This window comes from Mytilus californianus, unplaced genomic scaffold (genome assembly GCF_021869535.1).
Source record: "Mytilus californianus isolate M0D057914Y unplaced genomic scaffold, xbMytCali1.0.p SCAF_10, whole genome shotgun sequence".
Taxonomy (NCBI): Eukaryota; Metazoa; Mollusca; class Bivalvia; order Mytilida; family Mytilidae; genus Mytilus; species Mytilus californianus.
Genome location: NW_026262582.1, coordinates 54,900,503 through 54,926,136, shown reverse-complemented (window position 1 = coordinate 54,926,136; position 25,634 = coordinate 54,900,503). Strand labels below are relative to the sequence as shown.

Here is a 25,634-nt window from a genome sequence, read left to right as displayed (position 1 = left end):
GTGAGATATCTTATAAAATTATATGAGATATCTTATATAGTTAATGAGATATCTTATATAGTTTATATTAAAGATATCTTATATAGTTTATAAGATATCTTATATAGTTTATAAGATATCTTATATAGTTTATAAGATATCTTATATAGTTTATTAGATATCTTATATAGTTAATGAGATATCTTATATAGTTTATAAGATATCATTGGCATTCAAGGATAGTTATTCTCATTGGCAACCCTTCCATATATCCTTATTTTGTATATGGTTGAGAGATAAATGTAGTTTCCTGTCTGTATAACCCGTGCATTGAGTTGCACTTTCAGGCTAAAAATAGACTTGATAAATTTCTGGCAGCACATCTATCAAGAATTAGCATATGACAATTTATTCTGTTATAAGTTTCAAGAAAGAAAATAAAAATTTGTCTATCTTTTATGTTGTTTTTTATTCTAAACATATAAAACATTTTCATAATTCATTTAAATGAGCAAAAATTCTTCAATTCATACCAAGAATGTACCGTTTTAAACAAATTCTACTGAAATCTGAAGAATACCATACAAGTTCTTCAAGTCTTTAACTGCATACAAATGTTTGTCACAGACTATTATCTGTCTTGTAAGTGTTCATATGAAAAATACCACATTTAGGTCATACAAATGCTAGTCCAGATAACATCCATGTAGTCTTTGAATTATTTGATTATTGTCTCATTTCTGTTAAGGATTCACTTCTAATACAATTGACCTTGTTCAAAGATGACGTGTTGACAACTCCTCTTCAACCAAATTGCTTGTTCTGAACTTCTCTCAACATACTGAAAAGTAAAAATAAGATTTATTATCCCTAAAGTATGCAAGTTTAATCAGCCATTCATATGTAAAGTTTAGTTTAATCAATTTTGAATAATTGGTAAATGATAATAAAAAAGATGTGGAATGATTGCCAATGAGACAAATCTCAACAAGAGACCAAATGGCACAGAAATTAACTACTTTAAGTCACAGAATATGGTCATAGATAAAAGGCTCCAAAATTACCATAGTAAAATAATTCAAACAAGAAAACTAATGGCCTGATATAAGTACAAAACTAGAGGCTCTAAAGAGCCTGTGTCGCTCACCTTGGTCTATGTTCATACTAAACAAAGGACATGTATACATAATAGATGAGAATAGAATTCATGACAAACTTATGTTTTGATGATGATGTGTTTGTCAATCTTACTTTACTGAACATTCTTGCTGTTTCGATTATCTCTACCTATAATGAACTTGGCTCAGTAGTTTCAAAGGAAAATATTTTGTAAATAAAATGCTCCGCTGGGCGCAGCTTGATATGACCGCAGAGGTCGAACCCTGAACAGTTGGGGCAAGTATGGACACAACATTCAAGTTTGATACAGCTCTGAATTTGGATTGTGATTAAATATTTGACACAGCATAGGTTTCTGACACAGAATGAATGTGGTCTAAGAACTTAAATTTTAATTTACCTAGTATGGTCCAATATCCAAAATCTAAATACATGGTTAGATTCAGCATATCAAAGAATCCAAAGAATTCAATTTTTGATGAAACCAAAAGTTTAATTTTGGACCCTTTTGACCTCAATGTGGACCAATTTGATAACGGGGCCCAAAAATCAAAATACATGGTTAGATTTAGCATATCAAAGAACCCCATATATTCATTTTTTGTTGAAATCAAACGAAGTTTAATTTTGGACCCCAACTTGGACCAACTTGAAAACTGGGCCCATAATCAAAAATCTAAACACATGTTTAGATTCAGCATATCAAAGAACCCCAAGAATTCAATTTTTGTTAAAATCAAACTAAGTTTAATTTTGGACCCTTTTGGACCTTAATGTAGACCATTTTAAAAAACAGGACCCAAAATTAAAAATCTAAATACAGGGTTAGATTTGGCATATCAAAGAACCCCAATAATTCAATTTTTGATGAAATAAAACAAAGTTTAATTTTGGACACTTTTGACCTCAATATGAACCAATTTGATAGCGGGGCCCACATATAAAAAATCTAAATACATGGTTAGATTCAGCATATCAAAGAACCCCATATATTCAATTTTTGTTGAAATCAAACAAAGTTTAATTTTGAACCCCAATTTGGACCAACTTGAAAACTGGGGCCAAAATCAAAAATCTAAATACATGTTTAGATTCAGCATATCAAGGAACCCCATATATTCAATTTTTGTTTAAATCAAACTAAGTTTAATTTTGGATCCTTTGAACCTTAATGTAGACCAATTTGAAAACTGGACCCAAAAATTAAAAATCTAAATACATGGTTAGATTTGGCATATCAAAGAACCCCAATAATTAAATTTTTGATGAAATCAAACAAAGTTTAATTTTGGAACCTTTTGACCTCAATATGAACCAATTTGATAGTGGGGCCCACAAATAAAAAATCTAAATACATGGTTAGATTCAGCATATCAAAGAACCCCATATATTCAATTTTTGTTGAAATCAAACAAAGTTTAATTTTGGACCCCAATTTGGACCAACTTGAAAACTGGGCCCAAAATCAAAAATCTAAATACATGTTTAGATTCAGCATATCAAAGAACCCCATATATTCAATTAATTTTGGTTAAAATCAAACTAAGTTTAATTTTGGACCCTTTGGACCTTAATGTAGACCAATTTGAAAACTGGACCCAAAATTAAAAATCTAAATATCATGGTCAGATTTGGCATAACAAATAAATAAATGTGGTCAAAGATTTTACAAATCTAATGCGCCATACTGTGCAATTAAAGATTACTTCTTGAAATTTTTCAATATTAGAAATTTGAAAAAAAAATAATATTTAAAGAATAATTCTTTTTAATTTCTGAAATCTGAAATGAGAAAAAATTGACCCCCACAATTTCTTTTTACCCCCCCCCCCCTTTTTCCCCCCAAAAAATTCTTTCCCTCAAGATATGGTCATAATCTCAATTCAAATTTCCAATGGAATTTGTAACCATAATTACCCATTTAAATTATGTTTTGTACTAACGTATTTGTCCATATAAATTTGCTTGTTTTGTGCCCCTTTTTTGGCCCCTAATTCCTAAAATTTTGAGGCAATTACCCCCAAAATCAATCCCAGCATTCCCTTTGTGATATGGAATCTTGTGGTACAATGTTAGAGAGATCCATACACTAACACACAAGTTATGTCTGGAAGTTACAAAAATTCGTAAGGGTTCCGCGGAACCCAGTGTCTCACCTACTTTTGCTGTTAATTGCAGGCTCAACAAAAATGAGGAAAAAAATTAATAAAAATATTCCTCTCTATACTATCTTTTGATTGTAAGTAGCTTCTGTCCAAGTTTGGTAAAAATCCAGGATGGTTTTTGAATCTAATAAATGTTTTTAAAACTTTAACTGCAGACTGTATGTAAAGTTAACTGGAAGAAAAACTAAGTCCATTTATAAGTAAAATACGGAAAAAATGGAACATATTTTTATCAAAATTTTCTTCTAGATACTATCTTATGATCATAAATAAGCTTCTGTCCAAGTGTAGTACAAATCCAGGATAGTTTAAGAAAGTTGTTAAAATTTTAAAAACTTTAACCACAGAGTGAATGTAATGTTAACTGGCAGAAAAACTAAGTCCATTTATAAGTAAAATACGGAAAAAATGGAATTTTTTTTTTACAAAATTTACTTCTGGATACTATCTTATGATCATAAACAAGCTTCTTTCCAAGTTTGGTAGAAATCCAGGATAGTTTAAGAAAGTTATTAAAATTTCAAAAACTTTAACCACAGAGTGAATGTAATGTTTCCTGGCAGAAAAACTAAGTCCATTTATAAGTAAAATACGGAAAAAATGGAATTTTTTTTTTTACAAAATTTACTTTTGAATATAATCTTATGATCATAAACAAGCTTCTGTCCAAGTTTGGTAGAAATCCAGGATAGTTTAAGAAAGTTATTAAAATTTCAAAAACTTTAACCACAGAGTGAATATTTGTGGACGCCGCCGACGACAACGACGACGACGGAATGTAGGATCGCTATGTCTCGCTTTTTCGACAAAAGTCGAAGGCTCGACAAAAATGCTTATTTTTGGCCCCTTTTTGGCCCCTAATTCCTTAACTGTTGGTACCATAACCCCCAAAATCAATCCCAACCTTCCTGTTGTGGTATTGAACCTAATGGTAAAATTTCATAGAGATCCATTCACTTAAACTAAAGTTAGAGTGCGAAAACTAATGTGTCTTCGGACGACGACTCCGACGCTGGACAACGACGCCAATGTCATACCAATATACGACCACAAAAATTTTTTTGCGGTCGTATAAAAATTACAAAAATTTACATAATTTACGAAAATTGTTTAAAATTTACTAAAACGCAATAACTCCTTATTGACCATTTTGGTCAAGTTGACTTATTTGTAGATCTTACTTTGCTATACATAATTGCTGTTTACAGTTTATCTTTATCTAAGATAATATTGAAGATAATAACCAAAAACTGCAAAATTTCTTAAAATTACCAATTCAGGGGCAGGAACCCAACAACAGGTTGCCTGATTTGTCTGAAAATTTAAGGGCAGTTAGATCTTGACTTAATGAAAATATTTTAATGAATGAGATTTGCTCTTTATGCTTTGAAATTCAGAGATATTAGCCAAAAATTGCATTTTACCCCTATATACTATTTTTAGCCATGTCGGCCATCTTGGTTTGTGGACAGGGTCATTGGACACATTCTTAAAACTACATACCCTTAAGATGATGATTGCCAAGTTTGGTTAAATTTGTCAAAGTAGTTTCAGAGGAGAAGATTTTTTTAAAAGATTACTAAAATTTTTGAAAAATTCGTAAGGGTTCCGCGGAACCCAGTGTCTCGCCTACTTTTCTGTTAATCGCAGGCTCAACAAAAATGAGGAATTAAATCAATCAAAATATTCCTCTTGATACTATCTTTTGATTGTATGAAGCTTCTGTCCAAGTTTGGTAAAAATCCAGGATAGTTTATGAATCTAATAAATGTTTAAAAACTTTAACTGCAGACTGAATGTAATGTTAACTGGAAGAAAACAAAATTTCCTTCTAGATACTAGCATTTGATCATAAACAAGCTTCTGTCCAAGTTTGGTACAAATCCAAAATAGTATAAGAAAGTTATTAAAATTTTAAAAACTTTAACCACAGAGTGAATGTGTTGTTTCCTGGCAGAAAATCTAAGTCCATTTAAAAGTAAAATACGGAAAAAATGGATTTATTTTTTTACAAAATTTCCTTCTAGATACTAGCTTTCGATCATAAACAAGTTTCTGTCCAAGTTTGGTACAAATCCAAAATAGTATAAGAAAGTTATTAAAATTTTGAAAACTTTAACCACAGAGTGAATGTGTTGTTTCCTGCAGAAAATCTAAGTCCATTTAAAAGTAAAATAAGGAAAAAATGATTTTTTTTTTTTACAAAATTTACTTCTGGATACTATCTTATGATCATAAACAAGCTTCTGTCCAAGTTTGGTAGAAACCCAGGATAGTTTAAGAAAGTTATTAAAATTTGAAAAACTTTAACCACAGAGTGAATGTAATATTTCCCGGCAGAAAAACTAAGTCCATTTATAAGTAAAATACGGAAAAAATGGAATTTTATTTTTACAAAATTTACTTCTGGATACTATCTTATGATCATAAACAAGCTTCTGTCCAAGTTTGGTAGAAATCCAGGATAGTTTAAGAAAGTTATTAAAATTTCAAAAACTTTAACCACAGAGTGAATATTTGTGGACGCCGCCGACGACGACGACGACGACGACGCCGACGGAATGTAGGATCGCTATGTCTCGCTTTTTCGACTAAAGTCGAAGGCTCGACAAAAATGGTTAAAAATTGACTATAAAGGGCAATAACTCCTTAAGGGGTCAACTGACAATTTAAGTCATTATGACTTATTTGTAGATCTTACTTTGCTGAACATTATTGCTGTTTTCAGTTTATCTCTATCTATAATAATATTCAAGATTATAACCAAAAACTGCAGAATTTCCTTAAAATTACTAAATTGGGGGCAGCAACCCAACAACGGGGTGTCCGATTTGTCAAAAAAAATTCCGGGCAGATAGATCTTGACCTGATAAACAATTTTTCCCCATGTCAGATTTGCTCTAAATGCTTTGGTTTCAGAGATATAAGCCAAAATCTACATTTTACCCCTATGTTCTATTTTTAGCCATGGCGGCCATCTTGGTTAGTTGGCCGGGTCATCGCACACATTTTTTAAACTAGATACCCCAATGATGATTGTGGCCAAGTTTGGTTAAATTTGGCCCAGTAGTTTCAGAGGAGAAGATTTTTGTAAAAGTTTACGGACGACGGACGCCAAGTGATGAGAAAAGCTCACTTAGCCCAGGTGAGCTAAAAATAGGCACGTAAACACTGAGATTACTATATAATAATACTATGCTTTGGGGTAGACATCAACCTGAACCATTGATCTTTTGATTCTTAAACCTTCACCCCAGCCACACAAACACACACACACACAGTCGATGCCTTATGCAGAAGTTCTGTTCTGTTCATACTATCGTAACAATATTCAAGAAATTCATATTTTCTTATATCCTCTACTGTAAAATCCCTACCTGCTTAGGAATTTGAATTAATGTGGTCATTACACACAGATCTGAGATTACTGGAAGATAGTTGATTGATTTATTGCTAAACATCCAGTGGCAAATAGTTTTGCATGATCAGGACAAAAACAAATTTACGATACTAGTAAATACAACAGTTAGCCACTAGGTCCTGTAATAGGGGTCGTCCAGGATGAAAGTCTGAACTTTTGAAAATGCCATTGGAAAATTAGGGTTTATTGATCTTTATTGGATAGGGACAGATATTTTGCCTTTCAGCAGACCCCTCAAAGAGTTGTTGCAAGTGTTATTAGCGTGCAGAGAGCGAGGCGAAAATTTGTTTGGACTATTTTAAGCTAAAGGCCTACAGAGGGTCAAGGGAAACGATTTTCAACTTTTTCGAACGAATCTTTTAACTGACATTGGGGAAAAATTGGTTAAACAAATCTAAAATTTCTGAACTTTTATGAATAACTTTCAGATCCAGTTTCATACACAAAGTCAATGATACACTTATTCAAAGTCAAGTCAACGTTTTTTTTCTGCCAATAAAATCAGTTATACTCTCATCAACTTCAACATTGAGGTGTGGGTGGGTATGAAGAAGGGATAGATTAGAAAGTCGCTCATCTCCGATCTCAGGTAGGACTTGATGCGTCCCATCGCACTAAAGGATCTTTCACTAGTTGCCGATGAAACGGGCATTGTCAATAAAATCAAAATAATCCTATGCACCGAAGGGTACAGATCGGTGTTTGAATACGGACGGGCACCGTATAAGTAATAATACGCATTAGAATTACAATGTGTATTTTTATTTTTTTATTCCAAAGGGGTATATAATTGGCAAATTTATGTATAGGCACATGCCTAGTCGAGCCTTAGGTAGCTATGCCACTGAATGTGACAGCCAAGCGATGCATTTACTAAAAATTCGTAAGGGTTCCGCGGAACCCAGTGTCTCGCCTACTTTTTCTGTTAAACGCAGGCTCAACAAAAATGAGGAAGTAAATCAATAAAAATATTCCTCTTGATACTATCTTTTGATTGTAAGAAGCTTCTGTCCAAGTTTGGTAAAAATCCAGGATAGTTTATGAATCTAATAAATGTTTAAAAACTTTAACTGCAGACTGAATGTAATGTTAACTGGAAGAAAACAAAATTTCCTTCTAGATACTAGCATTTGATCATAAACAAGCTTCTGTCCAAGTTTGGTACAAATCCAAAATAGTATAAGAAAGTTATTAAAATTTTAAAAACTTTAACCACAGAGTGAATGTGTTGTTTCCTGGCAGAAAATCTAAGTCAATTTAAAAGTAAAAAATGGAAAAAATGGATTTATTTTTTTTACAAAATTTCCTTCTAGATACTAGCTTTTGATCATAAACAAGCGTCTGTCCAAGTTTGGTACAAATCCAAAATAGTATAAGAAAGTTATTAAAATTTTAAAAACTTTAACCACAGAGTGAATGTGTTGTTTCCTGGCAGAAAATCTTAGTCCATTTAAAAGTAAAATAAGGAAAAAATGGATTTATTTTTTTACAAAATTTACTTCTGGATACTATCTTATGATCATAAACAAGCTTCTGTCCAAGTTTGGTACAAACCCAGGATAGTTTAAGAAAGTTATTAAAATTTTAAAAACTTTAACCACAGAGTGAATGTAATATTTCCCGGCAGAAAAACTAAGTCCATTTATAGGTAAAATACGGAAAAAATGGAATTTTATTTTTACAAAATTTACTTCTGGATACTATCTTATGATCATAAACAAGCTTCTGTCCAAGTTTGGTAGAAATCAAGGATTGTTTAAGAAAGTTATTAAAATTTCAAAAACTTTAACCACAGAGTGAAAATTTGTGGACGCCCCGACGACGACTGATTTTGAAATTGATTTGAAAAGAAGTTGTTGACATATTTTATAATACCAAACAAAGAAAAATGTTGCTTGCTTAAATGAAACCAGTAAATTGTTGTTATTTGCAAATCACGTATCAGTTAACAAGTTAAAAACCAGATGCGTTGACCTCTAGACGTCTTTTATTATTTTTGTGTGTCGTTTGGTTGCTGTCTTATATATACACCACAATTTCGTTAATTCACATTGAAAAAAATTAGATACCGATTTCAAAAATTCGTTTCACATCGCTTCATGATTATGTGCTTTACCCAAGATGAAGTCAGGAAGTCACTCTATCTTTATAATTTTGTCATTTTCGAAATTTGGTGTCAATGACAGATCTTTTATAGTCTCTGCAAATTGTATTCACAACTGTGTTGCTCTGGCCGGTTTAGAGCTTGATATATATTATTTAGACACTTGTCCATTGTTGGAGGACGTTTGTTAATATCGTTTGACATTTTTTTTTTATCTATGTCGATAAAATGCTGTCTCGCTTGCGTGTAACCATTTCCTTTTATTCCCATTTATCGGTACGTCAAGCAAACTTGAATAATTGGATTGTTTGAGTCTGCATGATTTGTTCTTCAGACTCCTTTTCCTCGTACTAATCAATCTTAAAAATGCATAACTATTGGTTTTATTTGTGCACCTTTTCTGTATTGACTTGTTCGTAATCAGCTGACTGCTTTGGTGCTGTCATAGCGGCCAAAAACCAGCAACGATATGACTAAGCCAATGTATTATCTATTTCATAATATTATGTTACAGCCTACATATATTACAAAATTGTTTGCATCACTCTTTGAAGGTCGATTGTCTCCGTCGAGTTCTCTAGCATATTCAATAGGCAAATTAGTAGAGCAGCATTATACTGGTTTATAAACAAATTGTCGTCACTGAATCAGTCCAACACTCATGTCCGTTTATCGAGGTATAACTGGACCCTGTCATTTCATATATTTCTTAAGAAAATTAGACAGAACAGATAAATTTCCAACAACAAAATTCTTCTTTGTGTTTACTTAATTCTCTGAGCTTCAGGCGGGCTTTGCCCCCTACCAGAGCTTTGCACACAGAACCTGGCTACGCCACTGAAGTGCCCGGTATATGGTTTAGCAACACTCAGCGGCTATGGGTTTTGTAACCATGTGTGTTAAACAATCAATATCCTAGAAGTATACTGAGCCAGGGATAACTTCTTATATAGATATAGGAAGATGTGGTATGAGTGCCAATGAGACAACTCTCCATCCAAGTTAAAATTTATAAAACCATTATAGGGCAAGGTACGGCCTTCAACATGGAGCATTGGCTCACACCGAACAGCAAGCTATAAAGGGCCCCAAAAAATTACTAGTGTAAAACCATTCAAATGGAAAAACCAACGGTCTAATCTATATTGAAACGAGAAACGAGAAACACGTATGAACTACATAAACAGACGACAACTACTTTAATCAGATTCCTGACTTAGGACAGGTGCAAACATTTGCAGCGGGATTAAACGTTTTAATGGTACCAAACCTTCTCCCTTTTCTGAAACAATAGTATAACATCACAACATAGAAAAACACACTATAAAATATCAATTGGAAGGCTTAACTCAATCAAAAAACGTAAATTAACACATAATGAACAAATAAATTTGACCTGTGACACCTGAATGAAAATACACAGTTAATAAAAAATTACAAGGGACAAATAATTAAAGTCAAAAGTAAATAAACAGGTTTAAACAAAGTTAAAGTATGATATCACTGTTATATCTATTTTCAGGCTAGTGATACAGTAGTTTCACTACTTAGACCATTCAGCCACAGAGGCCCCATTATGGCAGATCCAGGGGAGGGTTGCTGGGGTTGGAACCCCCCTTTTTTTAACGATCAATGCATTTGAGGTCATATAGTTCTCTTACTTTAGATTGCCTTAACTAAATGGTATGAAAGTTATAATACACAATACTTATTACCACAAAACTCAGTTCAAGTACAAATTTGGGTAGCATCACTTTTACCATTCTTCATGATCAGTTATGTCCCTTTATGCCAATATGTTTTTTTCAGTAAAATACAAATCTATACAGTAGGGTCAAAATATTGACCCTAGAAACTGATGAGTATAATAGTACCAGGTAAAATATGGAATTTATGAATATTAGTCCAATAGTCCATGTAGAATATGGAAAATGAATAAAAAAAATTATATCTTGAAGCTACTCCTGAATTTCAAATGGCAATTGTTCATAAAACATGTAAACCATAATGCCAAAGAAGTATAAGACCTATGTCTTCTTTTTGTTTGTGACAATGCAAACATTCTGTAGCCAATGTCAATGAATTAAGACTGAGATGTAGGGTTAAATAATTTCCACGAAGACAAGAAATGCCAATGCTAATCATTCTTATACAATTTTATACCAAAACTACCATTCATTGACTAAAATTTATAAGCGGTTCCCTCTAAACTGGATAAAGCACAAACTTGAACCTATATTAATTACATTTTTCTGATACTAACTTTTCATAGATTATGAACTATGATGAGGGAACAGTACAATGTAATTTCCATAGAAATGAGATGAGCAAATGCTTATAGCATGTATAGGATTGCATACCAATATATTTAACAGAAAAATTTCGATCTGATCTGGAAATTTGAGTGATAATACAAGAACGCAAATGTTTCTATTTCTATTCAATAACTGGTCGTCTCCTTTGTAACAACTTCTTATATGAAGAATCTGCAGATGGTTTGTTGCAAAGCAAATTTTATTGCCACCACCACCTATCTTTCGTCCATAGCTAGTTCCTCCCCTCTCCAACAATTTTTACAAAATTTTTAGAAGCTACTTAAGTTATTTACATCTATTAACATTTTATATCATCTTGAATATGCATTAAACATTTGCCACATTACAGTAAACAAGCAATGTCTAAGCAGATGCATAGCTGAAGATATGGTATGGGTTTTGCTCATTGTTGAAAGCCATAGTAACATACCATTGCTTAAATCTCCAATATTTGGACTCTCAGGGATAGTTGTCTCATTGGCAATCATAGTACCACATCTTTTTTATTTATGACTATTGATAAAAATCAACCGATCAAGTCTCCTACCTGTAAACTTTGATTAAATCTTCTGTGATGAATGACCTCTCCTTTATATCAATTTCAAAATTCATAACTGCTTCTCCTTATGTCAATCATTGGCTCTCTTCAAATATCCTTTCTATGCATTTAACCATGACGATTCTTCATTTGATTCATTTACTAATAGAAATTTCCTGCAAAACATAAAAACATGTCAATTAGGATAAATAAATAGGCATATTATTTTTAGAATATTTGTACAAAACTGAGTAGTTTTGGTAGTATAATAAAAATCTGACCCTGCAATATTAATAATCAGTACAAAGAAAGATAACTCTGTTCATTTAATATGACAATATCAACGGGATGGCTCTAGGGAGTGTGTTGGTTTGTGCAAACTTGTCATATAAGGGCAATCACGATTTTGGCAAAATTTGACATATTTGTAGATCTTGTCTTGCTGATCATTTTTGCTATTAAAGTGGCTTTCTATCTATAATAGTTAAATGTAAAATATTATTATTGTTTTTCAGAAAAGGAAAACAAATGATAAAAGTCATCATTAAACAGTCAATAACTCTAATAATGAGTAGTTTTTAATTTCATTAAAGTTTGACTTGTTTGTAGATATTGTCTTGTTGATCATTTTTGCAATTTGAAGTTTCTTTAAGCTGTAATGTTTCCTGGGGCTGATCCAGCAATTACATAAGGGGGGAGGGGGGTTCCAACCCAGGATAAAAAGGGGGAGGGGGTTTCCAACCATATGTCCCCATTCATTTACATTAAATGTAAAAAAAAAAGGGGGGTCCAATACATAATTACTTTTAATTTTTTTGGCAATAACTGAGATATTCAAATATTGTTTGGCATAAATTCTTATAAAATGACTATTTAGACTTATCTGATTGAACCAATATTTTATAAATATGTGCTTTTGTGTTTCATAATAATCATTCATTTGAACCTTTTATTCTGAAATCATTCATTTTGACCATTCATACAAAATCATTAATGTAATACATTAATTCATATCAGTATATTAGAAGGCATGTGAGGTATTAATTATGGAACACTGACCTTATTTGAAAAAAAATCAAAGATGTCCACCAAATTTGAATAAAATTATATAAGGAACAGCACAGCTCCAATCAGTTCAAACTATAAGTAAAGTCTGACTAAACAAAAGAATTTCCCTCCTAAATAGACACATGACTTAATAAACCAATTATCATAAAGGAGATAGAGTTTTCATAGCACAAACTAGTTAAACCTAGAGAGTAAACTAATACTCAATGGATCAAAATTCACTGAGCCATGAAGAAAGAAGTCTTACAATAAATAAAACCACTGATGCATGACTAGAAACTACTCATTAATTACTTAGAATTAAATTTACTAAAATCTGATGTAAAATATAAAAATATCAAAGTATGATACACAAAACAACAGTATCCAAATTAACATACTACATGTAGTTACCATGGTTACTTGTTTGATTAACATTCAGTGGCAATAACATTTAAATGGAGTACTTCTGAGTTTTCCCCCAAAAAAACCATACATTTTCTTTTGAATATTAAAAAAAATATCTGAAGATTTTGTTTTGGTGATTATTTTGTGAATCTTGTCCTCATGATCATTTCTGCTCTGAATTTTTTTATTGCCCCTGCCGCAGTTGAGGGGCATTAAGTTTAACCCTTGTCTGTCTGTACGTACGTACATCCCAAAATTGGTTTCAGTTTTCTAACTTTAGTTTGCCTCAACCAAATGTTATGAAACGTTGAACACAATGCTTATTACCACAAAACACAAGACAAGTTTGAATTTTGGTGGCATCACTTTTACCATTCAAGAGTTATGCCCCTTTACAAATGAAAAAAAATTCTGAATTTTTTGTTACGTTCTCCCACTTCAGTTTGACTCAACCAAATGATATGAAACTTATACACAATGCTCATTACCACAAAATACAGATTGAGTTTGAGTTTTGGTGGCGTCACTTTTACCGTTCAAAAGTTATGTTTTTTTTACAAATAGAAAAGTTTCTGAATTTTTTGTTTCCAACTTCAGTTTGTCTCAACTAAATGTTATGAAATGTATATACAATGCTTATTACCACAAAACTCAGTTTAAGTTCAAATTTTGGTAGCGTCACTTATACAGTTAGTGAGTTATGTCCCTTTATAACGTTATATGCTAGCGGGGACATCATCTGAGTCCCTATGGACACATTCCCCATTTATTTTATCTTTTATAGTTTTTGAATTAAAAGGAAAAACACTAAAATTGGTAAAAATCATCAATTAGGGGCAATTACTCCTTTACAGAGTTAACCAACAGTTTTGTCCTTGTCATATTTCTTGTCTTGCTGTGGCAAGGTGAGCTAAAGTAAGGAGTTGTTGTATAATTGCAAATGAGACACTTATACACCAAATACCAAATGATGTAGATGCTAGCTACTTTTGGTGATCATACAATCTTCAACGATGATCCTTAAAGCCATAAAACTCTATAGCAAGATATAAAAGGTAGTCATGAACCAATTTAAAAAATAAAATAAAATGAGAAAACCTATGTCTGATTTAGGCTAAAACTATAATATTAGAATTACAGCCATTCAATCACAGGCGCCTGACTTTGGACAGGAATTTAAAGAATGTGTTGGGTGGGGGAGGAGGTTTTCATAGGACTTAATAATGTTCCCTATGAAATAATGTACCGTATAACATAATTTTTTTCATAATAAATATAAATACTGTCCATGGACAATATTTACTTATTTAAATGTGTCCAAGTCACAATTTTCCTATGAAAAATGGCCTTAAGTATGAAAAAGTGTCCATGAACATATATCACTGTATATAGCCATATTTAATCATGTTAATACTAAACATATTTTAACCTATTATATATATGTATTGCTTACTTTTAATACATTGTTTCTTTGACAGAGAGAAGTGTTGTCTCATTGGCTCTCATACCATCCTTATATTCTTGTTTACATTTTTATACGACCGCAAAAAATTTTTTGGGTTCGTATAATGCTATGATGTCGTCGTCTGCATCGTCAGCATCGTATGCATCGTCATCCAAAGACATATTTGGTTTCCGGACAATAACTTGAATTTATGTGAATGGATCTCTATGAAATTTTTTAAGAAGGTTATTACAAAAGGATGGTTGGGATTTATTTTGGGGATGATGGTCCCAACCGCTTAGAAATTAGGGGCCCAAAACAAGCATTTTTCTAGTTTCAGGATACTTACTTGTGTAAAAGTATTTCGATTGGTCTGAAATTATACCACAATGTTTAATGCCACATTTTGGGGGTTATGGTGCCAACAGATTGGGAACTAAGGGCCAAAAAGGGTTAAAAAAAAAAGCATTTTTGTGGTTTCCGGACAATAACTTGTGTGTAAGTGTATGGATCTCTCTGACATTGTACCACAAGGTTCCATATCAAGGGAAGGCTGAGATTGAGTTTGGGGGTAATTGCCACAAACATGCAGGAGTTGGGGGGCAAACAAAGGACCAAAAACAAGCATTTTTCTAGTTCAATACTACAAAGGGAAGGTTGGGATTTATTTTGGGGGTAATGGTACCAAAGGTTTAGAAATTAAGGGCCCCAAAAGGGTAAATAAACAGCTGCGCCATGAGCGCATGATACACCCGTCGTCTTGTGTGTGAATTTTTATGCAATAAGCATAAATAGTTTCTGACATACGGCGTGACATGCGAAAACCCCTCTTTTTTTTTACAAAAAACTCAATATCTCTAAAATAAAATTTTGAATCAAAACCAAAAAGTATACAGATCTTTAGATTAATATAACTAAGAAGTGTGTAAAATTTTAAGCAATAATCATAAATCGTTTTTGAGATACGGCGCGACATGTGAAAACCCCCCCTTTTAAAAAAAAAAAAATCAATATCTCAAAAATAGAATTTTGAATCAAAACCAAAAAGTATACAGATCTTTAGATTAATATAACTAAGAAGTGTGTAAAATTTTAAGCAATAATCATAAATCGTTTTAGAGATACGGCGCGACATGTGAAAAACCCCTCCCCCTTTTTTTACAAAATACTCAATAACTCAAAAATAAAATTTTGAATCATCACCAAAAAGTATACAGATCTTAAGGTTAATATAACTAAGAAGTGTGTAAAGTTTTAAGCAATAATCATTAACTGTTTTTGAGATACAGCGCGACATGTGAAAAAAAACACACACCTGTTTTAGTTAGTAAGTCCCGTAACTCAAAAAGTTTTAATCTTATTTTCACCAAAAAGTATACAGATAGTTTGACCATCATAAGAAACAACTATGTTAAGTTTCATAAAATTTGGATAAGTCATTCTCAAGTTATGGTGCGACATGTTTACGCCGGACAGACAGACGGACAGACAGACAGACGGACAGACAGACAGACGGACGGACGCCGGACATTTGTATAACATAATACGTCCCGTCAAAAATTTGACGGGCGTATAAAAACAAGCAATTTTGTAGTTTCCTGACCATAACTTGTGTGTAAGTCTATGGATATCTCTGAAAATGTACCACAAGGTTCCATATCACAATGGGAATACTGGGATTGGTTTTGGGTTATGGTACCAACTGTTTTAAAAAAATTGGGGACCAAAAAGGATAAAAAAACAAGCAATTTTGTAGTTTCCGGACCATAACTTGTGTGTAAGTGTATGGATCTCTCTGAAATTGTACAACAAGGTTCCATATCACAATGGGAAGGCTGGGTATGAGTTTGGGGTAATTGTTCCAAACGTTCAGGAATGAGGGGCCAAAAAAGGGGCTAAAAACAAGCAATTTTGTAGTTTCTGGACAATAACTTGTGTGTAAGTGTATGGATCTCTCTGAAATTGTACTACAAGGTTCCATATCTCAATGTGAAGACTGGGTAAGAGGTTGGGGGGTAATTGGCCCAAAAGTTCAGGAATTAGGGGCCAATCAAGGGGCAAAAAAATAGCATTTTTCTTGTTTCCAGATAATAACTTGTGTCTTAGTGTATGGATCTCTCTGAAATTGTACTGCAAGGTACCATACCTCTAAGAGAAGGCTGGGATTGAGTTTTGGGGTAATTACTTTAAGGGGGGTCAAAATAATTGGGGAGGGGGGGGGGGGGTCATAAATTTTATGTATTTTTTTTTTAATTTTCCATTTTTCAATCAATTATATTAGATATATGTAAAAGCAAAAAATATTGATATGACAGGAGAAACACACAAGTTATCATATGAAGTATTGTGCAATAGCAAGAAATCTTCCAATTGCATAGAATTGCGCTATAGCACAGTATTGCACAATAGCAAGAAATCTACAATTGCACAGTATTGAGCAATAGCAAGAAATAACCAATTGCAAAGTATTGCACAATAGCAAGAAATCATCAATTGCACAGTATTGCACAATAGCAAGAAATCTTCAATTGCACAATATTGCACAATAGCAAGAAATATCTTATTGCACAGTATTGCGCAATAGCAAGAAATCTTAAATTGCACAGTATTAAGCAATAGCACAGTATTGTGTGTAGTAAGATGTCTCATTTCAGATTTCAGAAATTAAAAAGAAAATGTCTTCAAATATTCAATTCACAACAGCATAGTGTATTGCACAAAAGCAAAACATTGAATATAAATTCAAATAATATAACCAATTCTAAGTTCTTTGACTACAGTTATTCTGTGTCAGAAACATGGTATGTGTCAAATATTTAATTACAATCCAAATTCAGACCTGTATCAAGCACGAATATTGTGTTCATTTTTGCCCCAACTGTTCAGTGTTGAACCTCTGCGGTCGTATCCAGCTGCGCTCAGCGAAGCAATTTATTATCCATTTGGGAATGGGGGTCAAAGGGGATATTTTTCCTTTTTTAAGACAAAATTTTTAAATTGTACATATGACTGTTTTTTTATATATTTTTCAATTTTATCTCAGTTAATTTTAAGCCCCCCAAGTCAAATCGGAGACTAAAAAACTGGTACTCCAAAAGGAAAAGATAGGTGACCCACTGCGGGTGTTTGTCTTGGTGAACTAATGTAACAAAAAATTTGTTCCGGCATGACATTTGTTCCACCGGAACAAATTTCATAGGAAATATGTTCCATCGGAATTTATATCACAGAAAATATGTTCCAGCACTGTAAAATTTGTTCCAGAACTAATTTTATGACCAAATGTGAAATAAGTTCCGGAACAAATATCATAGCTCCAAGAATTTTGTTCCAATTAATATTACATGTATTTAGAGTTATAAATAAGATAAATATTTAAGTTTCTGTGATATTAGTTTTAAACGAACATATACATATTTCATAGAAATTAATAAGTTCAGCTCAAACATATTTTCACAGAAATTAGTACTTTTGCAACATATTGCACAGCGAAATATTTTCTTGTTACACTTAAATTATAATGCAAGCTAAATGCTGTACCGAGTGTGCTTGCATGGGATACATTTGCAATCAAGGGATGTCTGTAACCATAGGATGAAGATACGAAATAAAGCCATTGAAAAGTATTATAATTTGTATTTATTTTTTATGTAGTATTCCTCCTTGGTTCCTTTTAATTGTCATGGCCCCTTGTTTTTGTCATACATGTACTTAGGTCATGACACAGTTTCAAAAGAGTATGTCTTTTGAAACTACATGTCTTTTGATACAATTGATCAGTTATTATGTCCTTTTCAAATAAGTACATATGTTTATCCTTAGCTATACTTTTTTCTGAATGATTTTTCTTATTCTACTCTTTTCTGGCTCAAAAGTGTCATTTTGATATTTTTACAGAGTATATAACTAAACAAATTGCTAAACATTTGCTATACTCCACAGGATCCGAATTGGATGATTTATACTGTTTGCTTATATTATTAATATAATACTTATTTTTATAATGCATATGAATGATAACTTTAAACGCACTGATGACAAATGCTCAGTATATAAGATAACTTGTTTAACCATTGGAACATATTTTACAGACAAGGAACTTATTTCACCAGGTGAGGAACAAATCTCACAGACCTAGAACTTATTTCACCAGGTGAGGAACAAATCTCATAAACCTGGAACTTATTTCACTAGGTAGGGAACAAATTTCACCACCCCAGTACTTATTTCACCAGGTAAAGTGTGGAACAAATTTTATAGAGATGGAACAAATAATATAGAAATCATCTGTGAAAAAAGTTCTCCCAGAACATATTTCCTGTGATATTACTTTTTTCACAGGAACAAATTTTGGCTCATACTAGCACCTTAAAGACTCGCTAACCCACAGGACGGCTGGCTAGTACATTAGCAGACAGGTATTTTTAATACCATTAGCATTTTTTAACTTTGGCATTTTTTCATTTTGCTTTTTGCTTTTACATGTTGTTTTACTATTCATATTTTTATATCATTTGGCATTTTTTCATCAACACACCAAAAACACTTTGAAATTGAGAGTTAAATATACACTTTTGGCATTCATAATGTTTATCAATCAAAATAGCATTCTATTTTTAAATTTACATTACACAATTTGGCTTTCTGTAACTTTGGCTGTTAATCTTTTGTACGAATGCTATGATGACTATTATGTGTAGAAAATAAGACTACATTTCTAAAAGTGGCTCAGTATCATATGTTTATGTTTGGTATCAATTAGTTCTAAATTTCCTTCATATTTCTAAAATGTAAATTCTTCCATTTCTGGTACATCTTATAATATTGTATTCATCTACTAACCCAATCTTCTCATAGGGACTTAACACAAAGCAGAAGGGGTATAGGTGGTAGGTGGTTAAGGGTGTTACGAAAAAGCGAAAGGGCAAGAAAGGGAGGGATAAAAAATAAAATGATGGAGAGGATGATGGTATATGATTGTGAGTGGAAATTAGAGAGGGAGTTAATCTGTGAGAGAATGTGATTTCATAGTAAGGGTAGGATGTACTGGTCTAATGGAATTGCAGTTTCTGTTTTCTTCATCAATCTGATAAGTTTAAATATTGAAATTGCTGCCGTCTACAGTTCACAGGTTAACAGCCTTTCTTGTTACTGTTTATGTGCTGCTTAATTTATATATAAACATTGTAGCTCTTCTCAGTAGCTAGATAGAGTTGTAGCTTTTCATCAAATTAAGCAGTAGCTTCTTTACAGTCTATTTTAGAATGATGCCAAGTGGTGATAGCCTTATTCTTCTGTGCTTTTCTTTGAAGTTTAGAAATGTTCTTATCTTACTATGAACTGAACTAGTAATTACACATGATTAAGCTGTTAGTTTTCAAACTGGTTTATATTCAGATCATTGTGAACTCTCTCGTTTAGTCTTTTCAATCTTGATGTATCTTGGAATAATATACTAGTTAGCTGTTTATCTAATGTCATAAAAATTCATAATATCTAATAAGATTAGTAGGTTTTGCTAACAAAGTCCTTATATTTGAATAAAGTAACATTCATTTTAGTGGAAAATTGTTTTAACGTTAATTAAGCTATAACAAGCATTCTGAGAGTATTGCATGGCAATACATAGTCCCCTACCGGTTAAAAATTCATTATACTGGAACAAAATGCTAACTTATTCTATAACTTGTCATGGTGCAAACAAATAAAAAATATCAAGTCAATATCTTCAAGCATGACTAAAAACAGTGTGGAAAACTGAATATATGAGAGAATTTTTTCAAGTCCAAGGACCATAACTCTGCACAAAATTATCAGACTGAAACAAAAATTTGAACTTGATCTGTAACTTGTCATGATAAAACTATATACCAATTGTCAATCAATATCTTCAAGCATGATGAAAAAAAGTGTGGAAAACCTATAACACTCTAACATTAGATATGATGTAATACAATGTATATCTATTTTCGAATTACAATCAAATATAATTAATAGTTCCAAATATTTTTTTCTTTCATTTGTCACAAACTAATATAGATTTGTAACTTATCTATAAAATGTCAACAACTTTTATCTACACAATTTAATGTAATGAAATATATACTTTAATAAAAATAGATTATTGTCTAATTAAAGGATTTCACTTAATAAAAAATATATATATATATATAAATACATGTAGCAATCAGAAAATTAGTTTATACAAAATAACATATAAACCTGCCACAAAATTCCTCAATTTACCAAAGAATGTCTTTTAAAAAATGAGTTATCTCCCTTTGTACAGATATATGGTTTAACATAGTACTCTTAACATTAGTTATGGATTTTTTTTATGGACCATAACTCTGGACTAAATCATCAGACCAGAACAAAATTCGAACTTGATCTATAACTTGTCATTATAAAACTATATACCAAATATCAAATCAATATCTTCAAGAATGAAGAAAAAACGTGTGGAAAGCTGAGTTGCTGAATATAACAATGGCCATTTTCCTGACTTGGTACAGGACATTTTAAGAAAAAAAATGGTGGGTTGAACCTGGTTTTGTGGCATGGCAGATTCCATATAAGTAAGTGAAACAACTCCCATAAGCACGTTAGGCAAAAATCATAAGCAATGAACTTCTGTTTTTGAATACATGCTTTACTAATAACGATAAAGACAATTTGACCAAAAAAAAAATTATGAGCATCATCCTTTTTAAATAAACGAAGCCTTAAATATTATGTTTCTGACATAAGATTTGACAGACTTTATTGTTTCTGACATAAGATTTGACAGACTTTATTGTTTCTGACATAAGATTTGACAGACTTTATTTTTTCTGACATAAGATTTTGACAGACTTTATTATTTCTGACATAAGATTTGACAGACTTTATTTTTTCTGACATAAGATTTGACAGACTTTATTATTTCTGACATAAGATTTGACAGACAAATTGAGTTTCTGACATAAGATTTTGACAGACTTGATTCTGACATAAGATTTTTCATACATAAGATATTTTGACAGACAATATATATTTGTTTTTTTTGACTGACATTGGAAATCAAATCCTAGTTGAAAGTCATTTTTAAAACTCCTGGAAAATACTGTAGGCTTACATCTAACAAGATTTCACTACAGGTCAAAGAACTTTAACTGTTAGCACATTCAAATGTTTCAGACATAAGAAAACAAGTTTGACAGATCTTATGTAGGAAACATATAAGTTAAAACTATTGCTTGAATAAAGTTAAATGAAAGAATCAACATGTGTTTTTTCTTATGTACAGCATGACTTACAGTTTTAACTGGCATATATTGGAACCTACAATGATTTTGAAAGTTTTTACAGCGATATTCCTGACATAAGATTTATTGACAGACACTGAGCTATAAAGCAAAATATTTGAAAGTGAAAAAAAATATATATCACAGATGTTTTTGACTAAAAAAAGTAACAAATTTGGGAACAGGGATGTTTGAATAACCAGACTACACTAGTAAAAACCAGTATACAAGTGTCAACATAAAGCATTGCAACACATAAACATTGTGTTAAAAAATGGGAGTTAATTCTGTCAAAATTTTTGCATTTTTTCAACTTGTTTTAATCATTTCTACTTAAAACGGAAACAATCATATCCAAAAATTATTTTTATAATTTCTTTTAACATCATTATTCTTCAAAACATTTACAGATTATCTTTAAAATAACAGTAATTATTATTTTTATTTATTTATTCATTTTGACAGACATTTCAATTTCTTATATGGAATCTGCCGCATGCCAAACCTCCCGCTTTTATGGCAACTTCAAACACAACACCAAAATGACAACATCACATGACAGGACCACAATACAATTAAATGGGAGAACATATAGGACAAAGAAACACACGAATAATAGCTAACAAAAGGTACTAGGCTTAAAATTCAATACGCCAGACGTGCGTCTCGTCCACACAAGACCAACCAGTGACGCCCAGATGAAAAAAGTCTGAAAGCCAAAACAAGTACAAAGCTGAAGAGCACCGAGGACCAAAACTTCCAAAAAGTTGCACCTAACACGGCCAGGGTTTTCTGCCTGGGACAAGAACATCCTTATTATTTAGAATAATTTATAATTTTGCAAACAGTAAATTTTATAAAATGACTATATAATAGATATACATGATAAAACCGAAGTGGGGACTAACTACAGAATAAAAATGGATACATTACATTAAACAACTTAATCCAACACATAAAAATACACAGCCGAGTTAGCCAAAGCCTCAACGCACAAAGTGACGTCACATTTGAAATTCTAAAAAAACACACAAAGTGACGTCACATTTGAATTTGTAAAAATATTTCCCAAAAATAAGATAGGATTAGGATTGATTCAAGATTAGATTTGTAATACTGACATTACATTTATTAATAACAATGAAAATTACAATACTTATTAATATCAGATTGTGGTAGTAATTAGATAATTAATTGTAATATCTAGCTATGTCGGTGTTTCTTCTGAATCAAACTGAAAACCAAATATATTGTATAAATTACAGGGGAATATAGGTAACTTAGTTTTCGGCTATCAACGGCAGAATGAAAAACTTTAATTCCTTTAAATCACAAGTCTATAAAGGAACCAATCAAAATTCATTGTTATGTTATAAAAATCATAACAAGTTGTATCATTAGCTAAATGTAAAGAACCGAAATAATTCGAACAGTATAAAGTCTATTTCTTTAATCTTCAGTCGCCAATTATATATTTTTAATTAATTAAAAATAGCACGATTGACAAAAAATACAGTATCAACTGAACATACTTTCCCAAACTGAGGGATGAGTCAGGTGTAGGAAAATATGAAATAATTTTACATACAGATGAAAATGAATTTTTGAGAATTTTTGAGAATTTTGTATTCACTGCACGATAAAAGACCTAAATGCACTAGTGGCCTTAGGTTTTTAAAAATAGCAAAAAAAGTAAACGGTCATGATACACATTCAAATTCATTTCTGAATAGTAAAATGAAAGTACTTCAGTTAACTGTGAATGTAGAATTTTTGGCAGTGTTAGAAAGTGGTGGAAATTCTAAAAAGGCTATCATTATCCCTTATGGGCCAGGAAATACTACCGTGCCACCTATAAGTAAGTGAAGTGAAAGTGAAAAATGATTAAGGTAGATTCATGGTATACCGCCATCTTGGATTGTACAATCCCAGTACAAAATCGGTCTAGATATTTGCCCAAATCTGCAAATTTGGAGACAGATTTTCAATTTATTGGTTAGACTGTTTATTTATATAAAGAAAACTTGATGATTTATTGTATAACTCAAAATATTTAAACAAATATCAAATTTTGTGTTTTTAGAATCATTTTAAATAAGCCATTTAAGAGGAGATAACTCTTTTAGTAAAAATTATATACTGGACTGATAGGGACATTTTTTATTTTTACTTGTAGCAAGAAAACAAGTTCGGCGACACCATTTTTTCTTTTTATTTTCTTAAAACATATTATAAAACCTATCTTCTCACAATTTATTTCAAAATTCTATCTCATAGTTTTTTTTTATGCACATAAATGTGTTTTTTCATGAACAATCTAACCAAATTTAGGCAATTTTCAACGACTCATAGCTTGGAAAATAGCACGGTGACCCATACTTTATATTTTTGAAAAAAAGCATAGTAAAATCTTCATTTTGGCAAAGTATAAGAAAATTCTACCTCAAGAAATATATACCTTTGATCTACCTTAAATGGCAAATAAATTCCACAATTTCCGGTTCAAAACGTGTGAAACAATTCCGGAAAATATTCCACTACAGCTGAGCGAGAGAGTGCGCGTTTTGCAGTTAAAAAAGCTGTTAAAATTACGGTGTTAATTAATTTCAAAATTCCCTTCACGTTTGTCACAAAAGATTTAATTTTATGTTTAGATAACTCCAATTACAAACTAACGATTTCGCCGGACATTTTGACCTCCTTGTAGATCTTGTCTTGCTGGTAATTTTTGCTATTAAAAGTAACCTATCTACTTAATAATTCAATATAATAGGCAAATATGGAAAGCCTCAGCTGTCATATATTAGAGATTTACAAAACGTTATGCTGTAGCTTAAAATGTAAAGTTAAGGCAGCGTGATGTTGAATTGAGTCATCAAAATGCTAACTCTAAATAACAATATACTAAGTTGAATTTGCTCAATGTTGACTTGCAATGACAAGTGCTGTAGTCGTGATATTATAATGATAAGTCACGATGTTGTGATGATATGCCAAACACACGTAACGTTGGGTTTAAAGTACATGATGTGAAGTTGACGTTGCATGATGTTAGCTTGCAGATGTATACTGCTCAGTCATCCACTTCGATAGCTATGATAACAAATAAAATGAATAGCTAAAATGTATGGTGCTGACTTGTTATTAATAAATGTTGAGTTGAGATAGTATGATGTTATATCATTGTGATATTACGATTGGTCTATCATGCAATCTGTTGATTTAAAACACCATGATGCACAGTTGAAAGTACATGATGTTAAGTTAAGATAACACGATGCTACACCACTATATTGAAACGAAAGGCTTACCATACAATTTGTTGACTTAAAACAAAACGATGCAACGTGTTAAGCTAAGATGCTCCCTTGAAACTACACGAAGTACAGTCGAAATTTTGTAATGTTTAGCTATGATAGTACGATGTTATATCATTATAATGTCACAATAGGCTCATTATACAATTTGCTCATTTAAAACTACATAACGTACAGTTGAAAGTACGTGATGTTTAGCTAAGATGGCACGTTGTTAAATCATTAGAATGTCACGATAGGCTTACCACACGATATGCTCGTTTAAAACTACACGACGTACAGTTGAAAGTATGTGATGTTGAGCTATGATAGCACGACGTTATATCATAATAATATCACAATAGGCTTGCCATACAATATGCTCATTCAAAACTACACGACGTACAGTTGAAAGTACGTGTTGTTGAGCTAAGATAGCACGATGTTATATCATTATGACGTTACGAGAGACTTATCATACAATGTGTTGACTTGAAACTACACGATGTAAA

The 25,634-nt window shown here is 31.8% G+C and overlaps 1 long non-coding RNA gene across 2 annotated transcripts; it reads right to left on the bottom strand.

Annotated features, from left to right (window-relative positions):
* Positions 1-372: 372 nt before the first annotated feature.
* On the bottom strand, positions 373-24,318 carry LOC127718942 (uncharacterized). Of its 2 annotated transcripts, none has more exons than XR_007990041.1 (3): positions 24,285-24,318; positions 11,651-11,817; positions 373-820 (listed from the first exon to the last, which is right to left on the bottom strand). It is a non-coding gene; the product is annotated as an uncharacterized LOC127718942 (long non-coding RNA). The 2 variants fall into 2 exon arrangements; XR_007990040.1 differs by lacking the exon at positions 24,285-24,318 and adding an exon at positions 12,701-12,785.
* Between the last annotated feature and the right edge of the window lie 1,316 nt (positions 24,319-25,634).